The 15,766-nt window shown below is 38.8% G+C and overlaps 1 protein-coding gene across 1 annotated transcript in view; it reads right to left on the reverse strand.

The window, feature by feature from the left end:
• CAPZA2 (capping actin protein of muscle Z-line subunit alpha 2) overlaps nucleotides 1-15,766 on the reverse strand; it is a 55,152-nt gene that overhangs the window by 30,540 nt on the left and 8,846 nt on the right. The window lies entirely within an intron of this gene.

Raw genomic sequence — 15,766 nt, forward strand, 5'->3', positions numbered from 1 at the left:
CATGAGCCACCACATCTGGCCTATTTTATTTCATTTTATTTTTTGGAGGCAGGATCTTGCTCTGTCACCAGGCTGGAGTGCAGTGGCGTGATCTTGGCTCACTGCAACCACTGCCTCCTGGGCTCAAGCCATCCTCCCGCCTCTGCCTCCCAAGCAACTGGGACTACAGGCATGTGCCACCACACCTGGATAATTTTTTGTATTTTTGATAGAGAAGGGATCTCACTATGTTACCGAGGCTGATCTTGAACTTCTGAGCTCAAAGGATCCTCCCATCTTGGCCTCCCAAAGTGTTGGGTTTACAGGCGTGAGCCACTACGCCTGGCCAACAATTTCTTATAAGCAATTTTATTTCTTCTTAACTAAAGTGAAAAAAACCAATCACAAAATTTTCTATGTGTGAAGACAAGATGCATTTAGGTATAAATAAAATGAAGAACAATGATATACATATTCGACTAAAAAGTCACAAATTAGTAATACATGTAGAAAAAAAGGAGAGAGGAAAAGTCTAAGTTCAAAAGGTTTAACAGGAGACCTGACTAGATCTTAGGATATCTTAGTTCAAAGACAAGTAGGAGATTAAATATCAACAGGTGTGCTAACAGGCGTCTTTTAAGAAAATAAAGCCTATTTTGATAAAGAGATTAATCACTAATGAAAACGTATCTGAGAGAGTAGATGATGTGCCTAACATAATAGTTTAGTGAAAGCACCTTAACTACGTATAGGAGCCATCCAATCACACTACATGGTACCTCTGAATAAGCTGAGGTAGTGTCCCTGAAAGTGTAGTCCTTAGGCAAGCAGCCTCGGCAGCACCTTGTCAAAAATGCAAATTCATTGGCCCCAGACCAACTAACCGAATCAGAATCTCCAGAGACAGGTCCTGGGAAACACCATTTAAACATTTCCAGATGATTTTTATGCACATTCAAGTATTCACTGTATGAAGAGACCATCCTTGGCAAAAACAAGCCTTGATTTATTTTTATATCTACCACTTTGATAGCACTATCATTGCTTTGATGTAGAAACTAAAAATAATGGAAAGAAAAGGAAATGGCTGTGTATGTTTGTGTATGTGTTATGTGTGCATGTATATGTGTCTAAGTACAGAGAGAGTTTTCAGAGGAGAGAAACATGGAAAAAAGGTATAGATGGCTAGAATGAAGATGTTCCTAGTTAGAGGTCACGTGTATGACAAGGCCTTCAAAAGGTCAGAAAACGTCTATTTAAGACAAAGGGAAGTTTTGTAGCTTTGAACTTGGAAGCAGCATTTTGTAATTAATAGAACTTTAGGTTCTGGAATCAGACGGAACTTTCTCTGTTTAGTTACCTCACCTAAAAAGTGCCTATAAAATAGTAACTAGCTCATAGAATTTTTGGGAAGAGTAAATGATCTCAAGTACTTGGTAAGCCCTAATTTAAATACCAATTTTTGTTATCACCTTATCATCTTTTTGTTATCTATCTGGTATCTGACAACAATCACAGATTCTGCTTCAAACTTCTTAGTGTTCCAAACTACTGCTGACTGATAACTTCAGGGTGGGGCTGGTCACTGAAAGATGAGGCAAGATTAGAGGGCTGGGACTTCCGACCCACCTCCTAACCTCCACTCCAGGGAGGGGAGAAGGGCTGAAGGTTATGTTTATTATCAATCGTCAGTGGTTTAATCAATCATGCCTACGTAATAAAGCCTCCATAAAAACCCATAAAGAGGGTTTGGAGAGCTTCGGAAGAGCTGAACACAGGGAGGCTTCTGGAGGGTAGGGTGCTTGGGGAGAGCATGGAAGCTCTGCTCCCCTCCTCCATACCTCACCCTATGCATCTCTTCATCTGTATCCTTTACAATAAACTGGTAAATGTAAGTAAGCATTTCCCAGAGTTCTGTGCGCCACTTTAGCAAATTACTGAACCCGAAAAGGAGGCCGTGAGAATCTGGATCTATAGATGGTCAGTCAAAAGTTCCAAATGCCTGGACTTGCGACTGGTGTCTGAAGTGGGGGAAGGAGCAACCTTGGGGACTGAGCCCTCCACCTGTGGGATCTGACTATCTCCAGGCAGCTCCAGGTAGATGGTATTGGAGTTAAGTTAGATGACACTCAGCCGGTGTCCACTGTAAAACTGATTGCTTGATTTTTGGTGGGGGACTCCCACCTCTCCCCACCAAACACTGGGTCACAGAAGTCTTCTGTGTTGACTGTTGTGCTGAGTGGGAGAATAGGAAAAAAAAATAAGTGTTTTGTCCACACACAGACATGATACCAAAACCATGATCTATTAACAAAACAAAACAAAACAAAACAAAAACTGGTAAGCTGGACTTAATAAAAATGTAAAACCTGCTCTGTGGAAGACTTCTGTTAAGAATGAAAAGACAAGTTTACAAAGTGGAGAAAATATCATCAAATTGCATACCCAACAAAGGATTTTTATTCAGAATATATAAAGTACCCTCAAGATTCCAACAGCAAGAAAACAGTAAGCAAAGGACTTGACACTTTGCCACCAAAGAGGATATATAAGACAGGTAAGTGCACAAAAAGATGCTTAATATCATTAGTCAGTAGAGAAATGAATATTGAAATCACGAAATACTACTACATACCTAATAGTATGACTAAAATAAAAAGGACATAACACCCAGTGCTGGTGAGGATGCAGAACAACTGGAACGCTCATACATTTCTGTGGAAATGCAAAATCATTCAACCAATATGGAAAACAGTTTGGTCATTTCTTATAAAATTAAGCAAGCACACACCATAGGACACAGCAATCCTACTCCTAGGTATCTACCCTTTAGAAATGCAAACTTATGTTCATATAAAAACTTATTCACAATTGCTCAAAATTGGAAGCAATCTACCACCCAAATGTCCATAAATGGGTGAACAAACAAATAAACAGTGCTACATTTACACAATGAAATATGACTCAGCAATAAAAAGGAACAAACCATTAATGTATGTGACAACTGGAATGAACCTCAAAAGCATTATGTTGAATAAAATAAGCCAATCTCAAAAGGTTACATAGTAACTCTACAGTATTCCCTATATATGACATTCTCAAATAAACAATATTAGAGCAATGAAGAAAAGATGGATGGTTGCTAGAGGCTGAGGGGTGGGGAAGGGGAAGAGTGTGACTACAAACAGAGAAATGAGAGGGGGAAAAGAAACGGAGTTCTGGGGTTGATGGAACTGTACTAGTATATATCTAGATTGTGGTAGTTACATTGATCTATACATGTGCTAAAAGTCATCAAACAAGAGTACTTACTATATACTAATTGAAAAAATAAAATTTTTTATGTGTTTTCAAAACACATTGCTTCTAAAACATTTAAGAGTACTATTAAAAGGTAAAACATACATAACAATTTTAAAAAGGCAAGGATAGAGTAGGGCATAGGCCACTGTGCATGCCAAACATACACAGGAGCCTATTATGATTATGTAAACATCTTCATTTTCTTATCCCCTTTCTGCCCCTATCCCCTTCCTATTGAGATAAGGAGTTGTTAGGAAGTTTTTAAACTGAAGTCTTTTGATCACTACCACAGGCAAGAAATTAAAAATGTGATAACAAAACCCTTTTAGAATTTTGAGGTAATTATTAACACTCCTAATGACTTATACAAACACTACCTATAAAACTGGCTAAATTAAATTCCCGATAGCAAGCAGTATACATATAGTATATTTAGTAATGCATTTAACTAGTTGAGATTTAAAAATTTTAGTTGTTTCCAAAAAAGGCAATATACCATTTAGAATTTTAGTCAGCTCTATTTTGGGTTTTCACCAAGAAAGCAAAAATGATCTGTACTGCATTTTTATTCCATGAACTTATTTGCCCTTGCGGTTGCACTAAATGTACACAGTAATCAAAAGGTATTACTTGTCTTCCACAACATCCAAAGTGAATGGTGGGTCAAAAGTACCACTAAGGGTTGGGAGGGTCAAGGGAGCAGACTAGCTGAGAACCCCAAACACAATGTGGATTAAACCAACTGTGCCTGAAATACTTTAATCTGGTTCTTTCTGAATTTCAAAAGGTTAAGAATCTGACCTTTGGATTTCTCAGGCCCCAGACAAAAGAAAGTGTGTCTCTCAAAGCAAAAGTTTGACTGTCTTCCTAAGAAGATATCGTTCAATCATCCAGGTATTTTTTATCCACTGCTACAGACTCAACATTCCTCCTCGCTGATTTTAATTTTAAAAATTATTTATTCTAGCTCATTTCTAAATGCAAAAAAGAAAAAAAAAATCGTACAAGTTAAAAAGAGATCCCAAGAGTAGATTTTCTGAAAATAATTAAAAATGTATTTCCTTAAGTTTAACAAACATGGAGGGTAAGTAAATACATTCCATTTGCCCTTGGGAATTATAGCTTTTAAAAGAGTCTAGTGAATTATTAGATACATTTCTAAGCCCACTGCTAAATCTTTTTTTTCCTTATCCACCATCTTCCTCCACATGTTATTCTTCAAAGTCAATTCTGGACAAACTGGAGTCAAAATCATGAAAGAGTTATTACTTTTATTGCATTTCTAATCTAACTGAGGATTTTGGGGGCATAGTTTTGTTGGGGACCAGGGGCTACAGGTGGGAAATTAACCGTATTCCTCCATGATAAAGTCCCTGGCAGCAGATAGGCATACCTCACAACAATCACATCAAGAAGTATAGAGTAGTTTTGAAAAGTTAACCTATAGAGCTTCAAGTATAACCTGAGTTAAATCCTGAAATTATATTTTTTTCTTTCTCTTGATTCCAAACATTATGTGGTATAAAATATACACATAGGTAACAAATATAACATAAAAAAATGTTCCATTCTACTGCATTTCTTGTAGAAGAGCACACATCACTAGTCACTATAAAGCTACCTATACAGAAGATAAAAGTGGTGTGTTCAAAAAATATCCAAAATACATGTGAGCCCTGAGGGAAAAAAAACAATTCCTGACCATCAACTGTCTGAGACAATACAAAAGTAATACTGTCAAACATTATTTTTTCGTATTTTGTTTTTCTTATGGGTTTATTTTGTAAAAAAAAAAAATAATAATTCTTCAAGCAACCCATTACATAATAATGTTAGTAACAAATGGTAACCCACAGAATAAAACAAGAATCTATGAGTCCATACGGGCATAAAGAAATAAACTAACGAATGGGGGAAAATGAAAAGCCCTTCATCACAGAATTCCAATTAATAAATGTAAAAGGAGGGACTGAATTAGAAAATCACGTTGGGTGACCTCCACAGTAATTCTTGCAAGCAAAAATCATCAAGGAAGGCTAAAGTTGGTGGGCAGAAGAATAAAACAACAGGATATTTACATGGTTTGTAAGTATCTTTCCAGGTGACACTTAATTACTAAAGAATAGTAATTTTACACTGAGGAAATCTGCCATACACCACCTTTATCAAATGACCAAAGTTATCAACAGTAATAAGAAAAACGGAAAAACTGACATTGTGTTCTCCCTGAGAGTACATACTGAGAACACACCACTTCTGTGACACTCTTGCTAAAAATTCACAAGCTGAATCTAATTATCAGGAAACAAATAAACTAAACTTGAGGGACGGTCTACAAAATAACAAGTCTGTACTCTTCAAAAGAGTTAGTGTCATGAAAAATAAACAATGCTGAGAAACTGTTCCAAATTAAGCAAGACCAGAGACATTACAACAAAATTCAGTGTGATTCTGGTTTAGATCCTGAACCCGGGGGGTGGAGGGGAAGGTGCATTAGTGATGTAATCTGTTTTTTTTTTTTTTGAGACGGAGTCTCGCTCTGTCGCCCAGGCTGGAGTGCAGTGGTATGAGCTCAGCTCACTGCAAGCTCCGCCTCCTGGGTTCATGCCATTCTCCTGCCTCAGCCTCCGGAGTAGCTGGGACTACAGGCGCCCGCCACCACGCTCATCTAATTTTTTGTATTTTTAGTAGAGACTGGGTTTCACCGTGTTAGCCAGGATAGTGTCGATCTCCTGACCTCGTGATGTGCCCACCTCGGCCTCCCAAAGTGTTGGGATTACAGGCGTGAGCCACCGCGTCCGGCCAGATAATTGTACTGTAGTTTTGTAAGAGAATGCCCTTAATACAGTCAAGTATTTAAAGACTGGGGGAAAAAATTCCTTCTCTACTCTGAGGCTGGGTGGTTTCTCCTATATTTTTTCTAACTTTAAAGTTCAGCTCTTTGTACTTAGTCCTTCAATCTGCCCAGGATTGATTTTTGTGTCTTACGTGTGATGGGGCTCTATTTCTTTTTTATTACACTGTTATATGGATAAATAAAACATTCTAGTACTATTTGCTAAAGTATATTTCTTTTCCTCACTGGACCAAAAAAAAAAAAAAAAAAAAAAAAAAGATCTTACATATTTAGTCCTATTTAAACAATATAAATTATTTCTTTATCAGAGATATTAAAAAAACACATCTTATAGTTTAGTAAATTCCAACAACCCTTCTGATAAGTATCCAAAGAAGTTAGCAGTCATCATTCAAGTAGTAATTGTAAGAATGTGACTCCCTCAAGAAAGTCCTAAATATTCAATAATATTAGCAGGCAGCAAGAAGTGATGCTATTCTAGAGTTTAATAGAGGCTTTGGTTAACACTACAAAAATATCAATGTAAGTAATGTGAAAGCAATTTAATTTTCTAATCCTCCTCACCAACTGACTTTAAAGACTTTCCATGGCCAGTGTGGTGGCTCACGCCTGTAATTCCAGCACTCTGGGAGGCCAAGGTGGGCAGATCGCCTGAACTCAAGGGTTGGAGACCAGCCTGGTCAACAGGGAGAAACCCTGTCTCTACTGAAAATACAAAAATTGGCCAGGTGTGGTACTGGGCACCTGTAATCCCAGCTACTCGTGAGGCTGAGGCAGGAGAATCACTTGAACCTGGGAGGATCCAGTGAGCCGAGATCACACTGCACTCCAGCCTGGGCGACGGAGCAAGACTGTCTCAAAAAAAAAAAAAAAAAAAAAAAAAGGCAGGGTACAGTGGCTCACGCCTATAATCCCAGCACTTTGGGAGGCCGACGCAAGTGGATCACCTGAGGTCAGGAGTTCAAGACCAGCCTGTACAACATGGTGAAACCCCATCTCTACTAAAATACAAAAATTAGCTGGGCACGGTGGCAGGTGCCTGTAATCCCAGCTACTCAGGAGGCTGAGGCAGGAGACCTGCTTGAACCCAGGAGGCAGAGGCTGCAGTGAGCTGAGATCGTGCTGTTGCACTCCAGCCTGGGCAACATAGTGAGACTCCCTCTCAAAAAAAAAAAAAAAAATTCTAGTAGGCATTGCTGCAGTTCACAGTGAGCCATCATTCCCTTAAAATCAAGTTAAATAATTTTGGATTAAATAGAGGATTCTAATTACTTGAGTTCTGATTAATCAAAATGTAATCATATCTACTGTTGTTTGTTTACAATTATTTGAACCAACTCATGATTTTGGAAACTCAAGAATAAACTGCTCTAGTTTAGACTTTATAATAAAGCAAGATAAATGAGTACTTTTTTGATATGTCATCTATGGTTAAACGTATTTACCTTAATTTACTTTAAAAAAATTGGCCAACTTTCCAGGCCCTCTGCTTTCAAAATCCTCAAAGTTTAGCACTGATTTAGTCTGGGAAGGGGGAAAAAAAAAAAATCAGAGTGGGAGAAACTGCCTATATACTGCCATATCTGAGTGCTTAAAATGGTACCTGGCAAATAGCAGACCCTCAAATATTAGCTGAATAAATAAACATTTAACCTCCCTCCAAGGCAGAATCTGTTTCCTCTGCCCCATACTCTGTAATCAGTAGTTACTGATTACAGGCTGAATAAATCTATAAGCACAAATAAATTCCCATTTATTCAAAATGGTCAGAGAATGTAGTCTTTCAATGAAATGAACATTTTGAGAGTTACCACTAATGCAATTCTGTAGATTGGGGTCCCCAACCCCCAGGCCACAGACAGGTCCCAGTCTGGGGCCTGTTAGGAACGGGGTCACACAGCAGGAGGTGCAGTGGGCAAGCAAGCATTACCACCTGCACTCTGCTTCCTGTCAGATCAGCGGCAGCATGAGATTCTCATAGGAACGCACACCTTAGTATGAACTGTGTATGCGAGGGATCTAGTTTGTGTGCTCCTTATGAGAATCTAATTAATGCCTGATGATCTGAGGTGGAAGAGTTTCATCCCGAAACATTCCCCCATCCATCCATCCCCACCTCGCTAGCCCCTGTGGAAAAACTGTCCTCCATGAAACGGGACCCCCGGTGCCAAAAAGGCTGGAGACTGCTACTGTAGATAGTTAATTTTCAATAATTTACATTCAGAAATCACAAAAACTTATCCCAATAAAAAGAGACAGTTTAGTGTAATGGTTTATAGTATGGTCTCTGGAGCCAGACTGACCAGGCTGGATTTCTAATCTCTACTAGTCATTAGCTATGTGACCTTGGGTGAATAAATAATATTAGCTATTATTATTAGCAGCAATAGCAGTAGATAAGAAGTATGTCTGCATTAGCATAGTCCCAGTATTTTCTTTCTTTTTTTTTTGTTTGAGATGGAGTTTCACTCTGTCGCCAGGCTGGAGAGCAGTGGCACGATCTCTGCTCACTGCAACCTCTGCCTCCTGGGTTCAAGTGGTTCTCCTGCCTCAGCCTCCTGAGTAGCCGGGATTACAGGCGCATGCCACACGCCCGGCTAATTTTTGTATTTTTAGCAGAGATGGGGTTTCACCATGTTGGTCAGGCTGGTCTCAAACTCCTGACCTCATGATCCACCAGCCTCAGCCTCCCAAAGTGTTGGGATTACAGGTGTGAGCCACCGCGCCTGGCCAATATTCTTAAATGTAGACCTGGAGTACAGACATTTTCAAGTGATTATATCTTAGTTTCTTTGTGCCCTACAGTGTTCAAGGGTGGCTTATGCCCATGTATTACTGTGCTGTCTGCAGTGCGTTCACTTGCCATACATCAACATCATTTCTTCTTATCTGGGATGTCACCCTTCCCCCTCCACTTGACCCTGCTCACCTCAAACACCAGTAATAGCAACACAGGAGAGAAAGATGGTGGCAATGTGCAGTTAAGATGTGGGGCTTTACGTAAGTAAAGGCAAATGATCTGTAGCCAAGATTTTGTTTTTATTTTAACTTCTGCAAACCTCAGTTTTCAAAGGTAAAAACTAAGGGAGATCACATGCATCATTATTTCTCAACTCTTATACCTCAGGCCCTAATAAAATACAATATTATCTATGATTATTATGATATAGCTGATATTACCCTTAATTTATGAAAGAGAAAACAGAAATCCAGAATTAAGTTCTGAATGAAGTCTCTGGATGAAGTCCTCAGCTTTTTACATAGCCGCCTCCCAATACAGCATAAAGTCTTCTATGACGATTCTTTGTGAGTTACAAAATAAATCTCTAGGTAATCCATTTCCATTGCTTCCATCATCATCACACAGTAACTCTCAAATCTACACACCTATCATAACCTCACTCAAGATAAAGATCTTATCCTTTTTCTAACTATAATTTATCTATTAGAGATCTCCATCAAAATGCCTCAAAGATACCTTGAACTTCTCTTCTCATTCAAATGTATTGCCTTCTGTTCCTGATAAAATTATTGCCACTACTTAGAAATCATTCCACACTTCTCTCCTACAGTCAGTCACATGATCAGTAAGTATCTGTCTCAAGTCCATTCCCCTTTTATTTGATTCCATTCCATTTTATTCGGACCCAGGCACTTTGTTCCTGGATTGTTATAAAGCTGTCCTGCCTCTGGCCTCATCTTTCTCCAAAATTCATTTTCCACCTTGCCACCAGACTGGTATTTTTCAATGTAAATTCTGACGTTTCCTCCCTGTCAAGATCACTCAATGGTTCCCCAATGCCAACAAGATTAAGTTCAAAGTCTTTAGCATGATATATAAGATTCTTCTAAGGCTGTAAAATATTAACTGTTAACAGCATAAGCTCTTAAATAACATTAAGCAGGGATTCAGACTACAGCTCCACTGCTTACTACTTGCATGACCTTAAGCAAACTAAATTCAGTTTCCTCACTAGCAGTAAATGAGATAATACACTTAGAAAAGTGCTTGGCACAGAGTAAGCACTCAAATAATAGCTATTACCTTTGTAATCTTTCTGCCACTTTCTAGCTCCTACAACCTATCCATTCTTTGTCATCCCACATACACACAGAACTGGAGCCTTATCACTCCATTAGGTCTCTCAAACAAGAACTCTTGTCTTTCCTGTCACCATATCACTTCATATACATGATTTGGCCATCTTTTATTTACTGTAGTGAAGCTGCACACAGCAGCAGAATATCTTAAACTTTGCAAAGCATCAGAAGAAAAGGTCATACAGAAAGGAAAACTCTAAGATCAAATTATACGATTAAAAACTTCTTGTTACATTATTTAGTACAGCAATCATTAGCAAATACCTTTGATAACTAGCTAGTACTATTAAGACTTGTGGTTTAAGGCCTAAAATTAAGGCTCAATATTACGTGTGCCTTGACACTTTGGGAAAACAGGGAGAACCTTGAATGGCCTAACTGCAAGTTCTTTTCACTCTGCTCCCACAGACAAGGTCCCCTAGACAAACAATCTTTTATCACAGGGAACAGACACAGTTCCTTCTTATCCCTGAGTAGCAAGCTTCGGGTCCCTGCCAGCCCTTGGAATTATTAAACAATGAATGGATCATGCCCTGAGAACCAGGGATCACTCCACCCTCTTGATACTTACTAAAAGTCTGTCTCCTACAGCCCGACTGTTCTTCACTCTGTTCCCAACCAAGCACAACTCCCATGCGGGCCTGCATGGTGTGCTGTCTCCTCTCTCCTGGGCTGCTGAGTATTCGTGATTAATAAACTGCTGTCAATCTCATCTGTCCAGTGTCAGGTTTTGTATGTTCTGTCAAGCCCCCAATTCCAGGGCAAGAACCCCTCCAGCAATGGAGTGAAGAGGAGGCCATTAAAACAAGATCTCACTTACCGGTGAAGCCTGAATTTAAGATATGTAATTGGGGACATACCAAGGCACACAGGAAGCAAGGAATTCAGATACTTAAAAACATGTTTTAAGCAAGCAAATAAGGTGACATATAGTCTAAACATTAGAAGAGAACACAAGATTCTCCACAAATCATATTAATTTTTTTTCAGACATAAATTTACAAGTGTGGTTATTTAGTTTCCTATCAGCCAATGGATGTGAAGGGAGGAGAGAAGTGGTTGACACACAACAACATTTTAACAAAGGAAGATCCGAGCCAAACTGACAAAGGCAGCAGAAAACAAAGTTCCTTCTGAGGAACGAAAACATTACAAACTGAGCCCTGAAATGCAGGAGCCAGTCAAACCTCTTGAGTGCTTTAAACTTCTAAGCAACTGAATTTTTATTGAAGAATGCAAGTTTACATCAATAAACACCTCAGATGAAAACAATGATCAGAACTTTGAGTTATACACTTTGGGAGGCTGGGATGGGAGGATCACTTGAGGCCATCCTGGTCAACATGGTAAGATCCTGTCTCTACAAAAAATGAGAAAAAAATAAATAAAAAATTAGCCAGGCACGGTGGTGAGCACCATGGGAGCAACTTGGGAGCCTGAGATAGGAGAATCACTTGAACCTGGGAGGTCAAGGATACGGTGAGCTGTGATTGTGCCACTACACTCCAGCCTGGATGACAGAGCAAGACCCTGTCTCAAAAACAAAAAACAAAAAAAATCCCTCCAATTTACTGCAAATCTACTGAGACTTTGGAAGTGATCAAGTAACTGGGAAAGATTTTGTGGATACTGCTAGCGGAGTAAAAGAAAATGAATTAGAAGCTCTTACATCAATTTTAGGCAATCTTCTTTCACTCGTTCTACTCTTCAACCTGGAGAGAACTCCTTGTTAGTATACAAATTGGGAAGATAAAATTAATTTATTACATAGTGACAAATGGTCTTTGATGGAGCAAATTAGAAGACCTAAAATTGCCATCCTCAAAAATGAACACTTTGCCATTTGGTAGTTTATGATTCCATTCAACCTTCTTTGGAATCCCTACAAGACTGAAGAAAGTGAACAGAATTCAGTCGTAAACAGTTCAGGCAAGGGAAAAAAAAAAAAAAAAAGAAGGATATTCATCTTTCAAAACCAGTTGTTGTTGATTCCACTTTTTTTTTTTTTTTTTTTTTTGGAACGGCGTCTTGCTCTATTGCCCAGGCTGGAGTATACTGGCACCATCCCTGCTTACTGCAACCTCCACCTCCTGGGCTCAAGTGATTCTCCCACCTCAGCTCCTGAGTAGCTGGGATTACAGGTGAGCACCACCATAACCGGCTAATTTTTGTATTTTTAGTAGAGACAGGGTTTCTCCATGGTGGCTAGGATGATCTCGAACTCCTGACCTCAAGTGATCCACCCACCTCGGCCTCCCAAAGTGCTGGGATTACAGGCATGAGCCACCGTGCCCAGCCTGATTCTACTATTCTTAGAGAGAATTCCCCAGTCCCTTCTCTTAGGAGAGAAAGGAAAGAATGCTATTTTCTCCATCAAGTAAAAGCACAGTTCGTTTTGATAAACCCCACAGTAAACTGTCTTCTGCTTTCCACCATGCACTACTTTCTTTTTGTCAAGTGTCAGCAGATGTCGCTTAGGATCAGAAGTGTCTCCGACTGCAGTGAAAAACACCTTGTGCTGATGCTTGGACACTGCTTGTCATACATCGTACTTGACGTGCTGCTGGCAAAGACAGAGACGTTGATGCCCTCAGATTGTACACAACATGCCTACATCTTGAATCTAAAAAGAAAAATCAGCTTCTCCACGTTCTTTCTAGTATGATCAAGAGGCCAGATAAAGAGCCAAGGCAAGTGATACTAACTGGTGTTATGACATTCACACATCATGTCGGGCCAACACATGCAGAAGCCGAACATTTACCACAGTGATGGGAAGAGGTGAGTCACAAAGACCCAGAAAGGACACTACTTGTAGCTAAATCCTATGAGGTAGTGGTGCCTTACTTTCCTCAAGAAGTTCCTCACACCCTAGTCCTCCTTAAATGGAAGGTAAGGCATATTTGGTATGAGAAGCTGTGATCAAAAGCCTTGGTATTATTACGGGATACCCTGATGAACCAGGCAAGTATCAGCAGGTTTTTGAATTGTTGCCTTTGGCCTTGAGTGACACCTCAGAAAAAGCAGTGAGTGCAAAAACATCTAGTACTTCTAATGGCCTATAATACTTGGAATATGGAATTTGGAAATGTACAATCTTACACCTACACTGCTGAAAAACTTATCAGGGAAAGAGAACAAAGGGAAGGAGGGCTGGATGAACACAAGCTTCACATGTATCTTTCTGCCTTGCAATCCTTGACTGTGTCACTCTTTGCATTAATGGTACAGAATGTACCTTTCTCAAGCAAAGACAAGCTCCATGGTGAAGTGCCACAGGGGAAGTGACTGGGTTCCCTCAGCCTATGATGGCCCTTCAAGATGTGTTTATTATTGGAAGTCATAAGCAATTGGTAGTGCTACCTCAGTTTTATAATTACCACCTAGAACATGAGGGTACAACACAAGAGTTTACGGTGGGTTGTCATTCATTACCACAATTTACAGAAATTGATGGCAAAATTAAAGTTACTTCACCTGCCTATGTCCATGAATTCTCCAGATTGTTCTGCTGCCTTTGCTGAACATTTGGCAACATGTTTTCAAACACTAAGGTAAAACTTGAGTTCCAGGAGATTTAAAAACTGTCTGAAGAAAACAATTCCTTAACAAGAAATGGAGTCCTCACCAAAGCAGCTATAAAAATGGTAAACTGATAAAAATTTTAAAAAATGTTTTTAAACCTTAAGCAACTGAAAAAATAAAGATGAAAGTATAAAAAGCAGACAATGTATGTGCATGGGAGCACACAGACATACATGTACACAAATACACAGCACCAAAACAAAAAACGAAAAACAAAAAAACCCAACAACAACAAAAAAGCCCCAAAACAGCCATCTAGAGGCATTAAATTTAGAGGCAAAGGACCCTGCACTCTCCTGCAGTCCAAAGGTACACTACTATGGGAAATATCTGTACTAAAAGTGACTCACTGTTTAGCTTAAATTCAAATTTACTGACGCATCAGTATTTTATTTGAGAATCCTACCTACAGCCCCTATAATTTCCACATGGTATGGGCCGCCATGATCAAGGAAGGAGACAGTACGGTAGGAATTTTTCAGATATGAATGGCGGTCAGACTCACCTGGAAAGCTTGGAAAAAATACAGATTCCTACCCTCTATTCTAGACCCAGTGAATCTACTTTCAGAGAATGGGAACCTAGAAATCTATGTTTTAGAAAATCTCTTCAGGTGATTCTGAAGGGTGACCAGATACCGCACCCATGTCCTATAAGGGCCTTTAGATGTAAAATTTGTCTAGTCTAGTCCCCTTGTGAAATGAATTATAGGTTTTACTTGATTCTCAAGAAAATGAAACACCAAAAACGGTCACTACTTTAGACACTGGTAGTAAAATTAAAGGAGCTATTATGCACTTTTCCACTTCAACTAAAAGAATTATTTGAGGTTGTTTTCCACAACTCTCTAAAAAATGGCTGTCTTTTGAGAATTAGAGGTAAAAAAGGAGACAAAACCTACTTTTTTGAACTCTATGACATTTAAATAGTTTATGACCAAGTGATCACTATTGCATGTCTGTGTTTCAGGTGAATTTATTTTAATACAGGTAAACTTAAGAGTGGTAATTTGTTTTAGTAAGTTTTCCTCAAAATTTTTTTTCCTTTATAATTATCATTTTGATTGGTAATTAAAAACAGGGCCCACAGCACTTAACCTAAAACTGGGTCATCTACAGAACTCAACATTGATTCTTCTTTAAATATGTTTTTACCATTTATTTAAAATATGAAGAAACCCATGAATCCAAAGTAGGCATTATCATCAACTAAGAGAATAAGTTATGTAAACTATTCTTTATCTTACGTTTTCAATTTCCTTTTCCCTTCTGAATCATTTCCCTTGTACACCCTAGAATGTTCTCTTACAAAAAAAGTATTCTTAAAATGAAATAGCAGGAAAAAACAAAGTAGTAATACATATTTTTCTCTTTTGTTTCACTACTAATTTTTTTAAGAACAATTTATACTTACTGTCTCCACTCATCCTTTAGTCGACATTTATTGAGCCCCCAATACAGTGATACAGTGAAACTTAACCCTAGTTGCACATTCAGATCACCTCGGAAGCTTTAAAACAACAACAACAAAATAAACAAACAAACAACAACAACAACAAAAAAAACAAGGAATTACGGATACTCCAGGCCTCACCCACAAGAGGAGCCTGTGCGTTCATTTTGTTTATAAACTCTCCAGTTGATTCTAATGTGCAGCCAGAGTTGAAAATCACTGATTTAATACATGCTAGGCACTCTACTGGAATTACCAAGATGATGAAGACATAAGGCCCGGCTCTGAAGAACACAGGAAATAAGGACAGTGGGTAAATCTATTAAAATTGGTAAATGCTATAACAAAGATAAGTACACATTGCTAAGGGAGCAGAGATAGGTCAGGATACAAAAGAAGAGGAGAAAGACCTTGAGTCTGGTTATCCAAAGATGAGTAGTTTAGAATGCAAACAAGACTGAAAGGCCATTTCTGGAAAAGGGAAAATAC

Source organism: Macaca thibetana, chromosome 3, assembly GCF_024542745.1.
Source record: "Macaca thibetana thibetana isolate TM-01 chromosome 3, ASM2454274v1, whole genome shotgun sequence".
In the NCBI taxonomy this organism is placed as follows: domain Eukaryota; kingdom Metazoa; phylum Chordata; class Mammalia; order Primates; family Cercopithecidae; genus Macaca; species Macaca thibetana.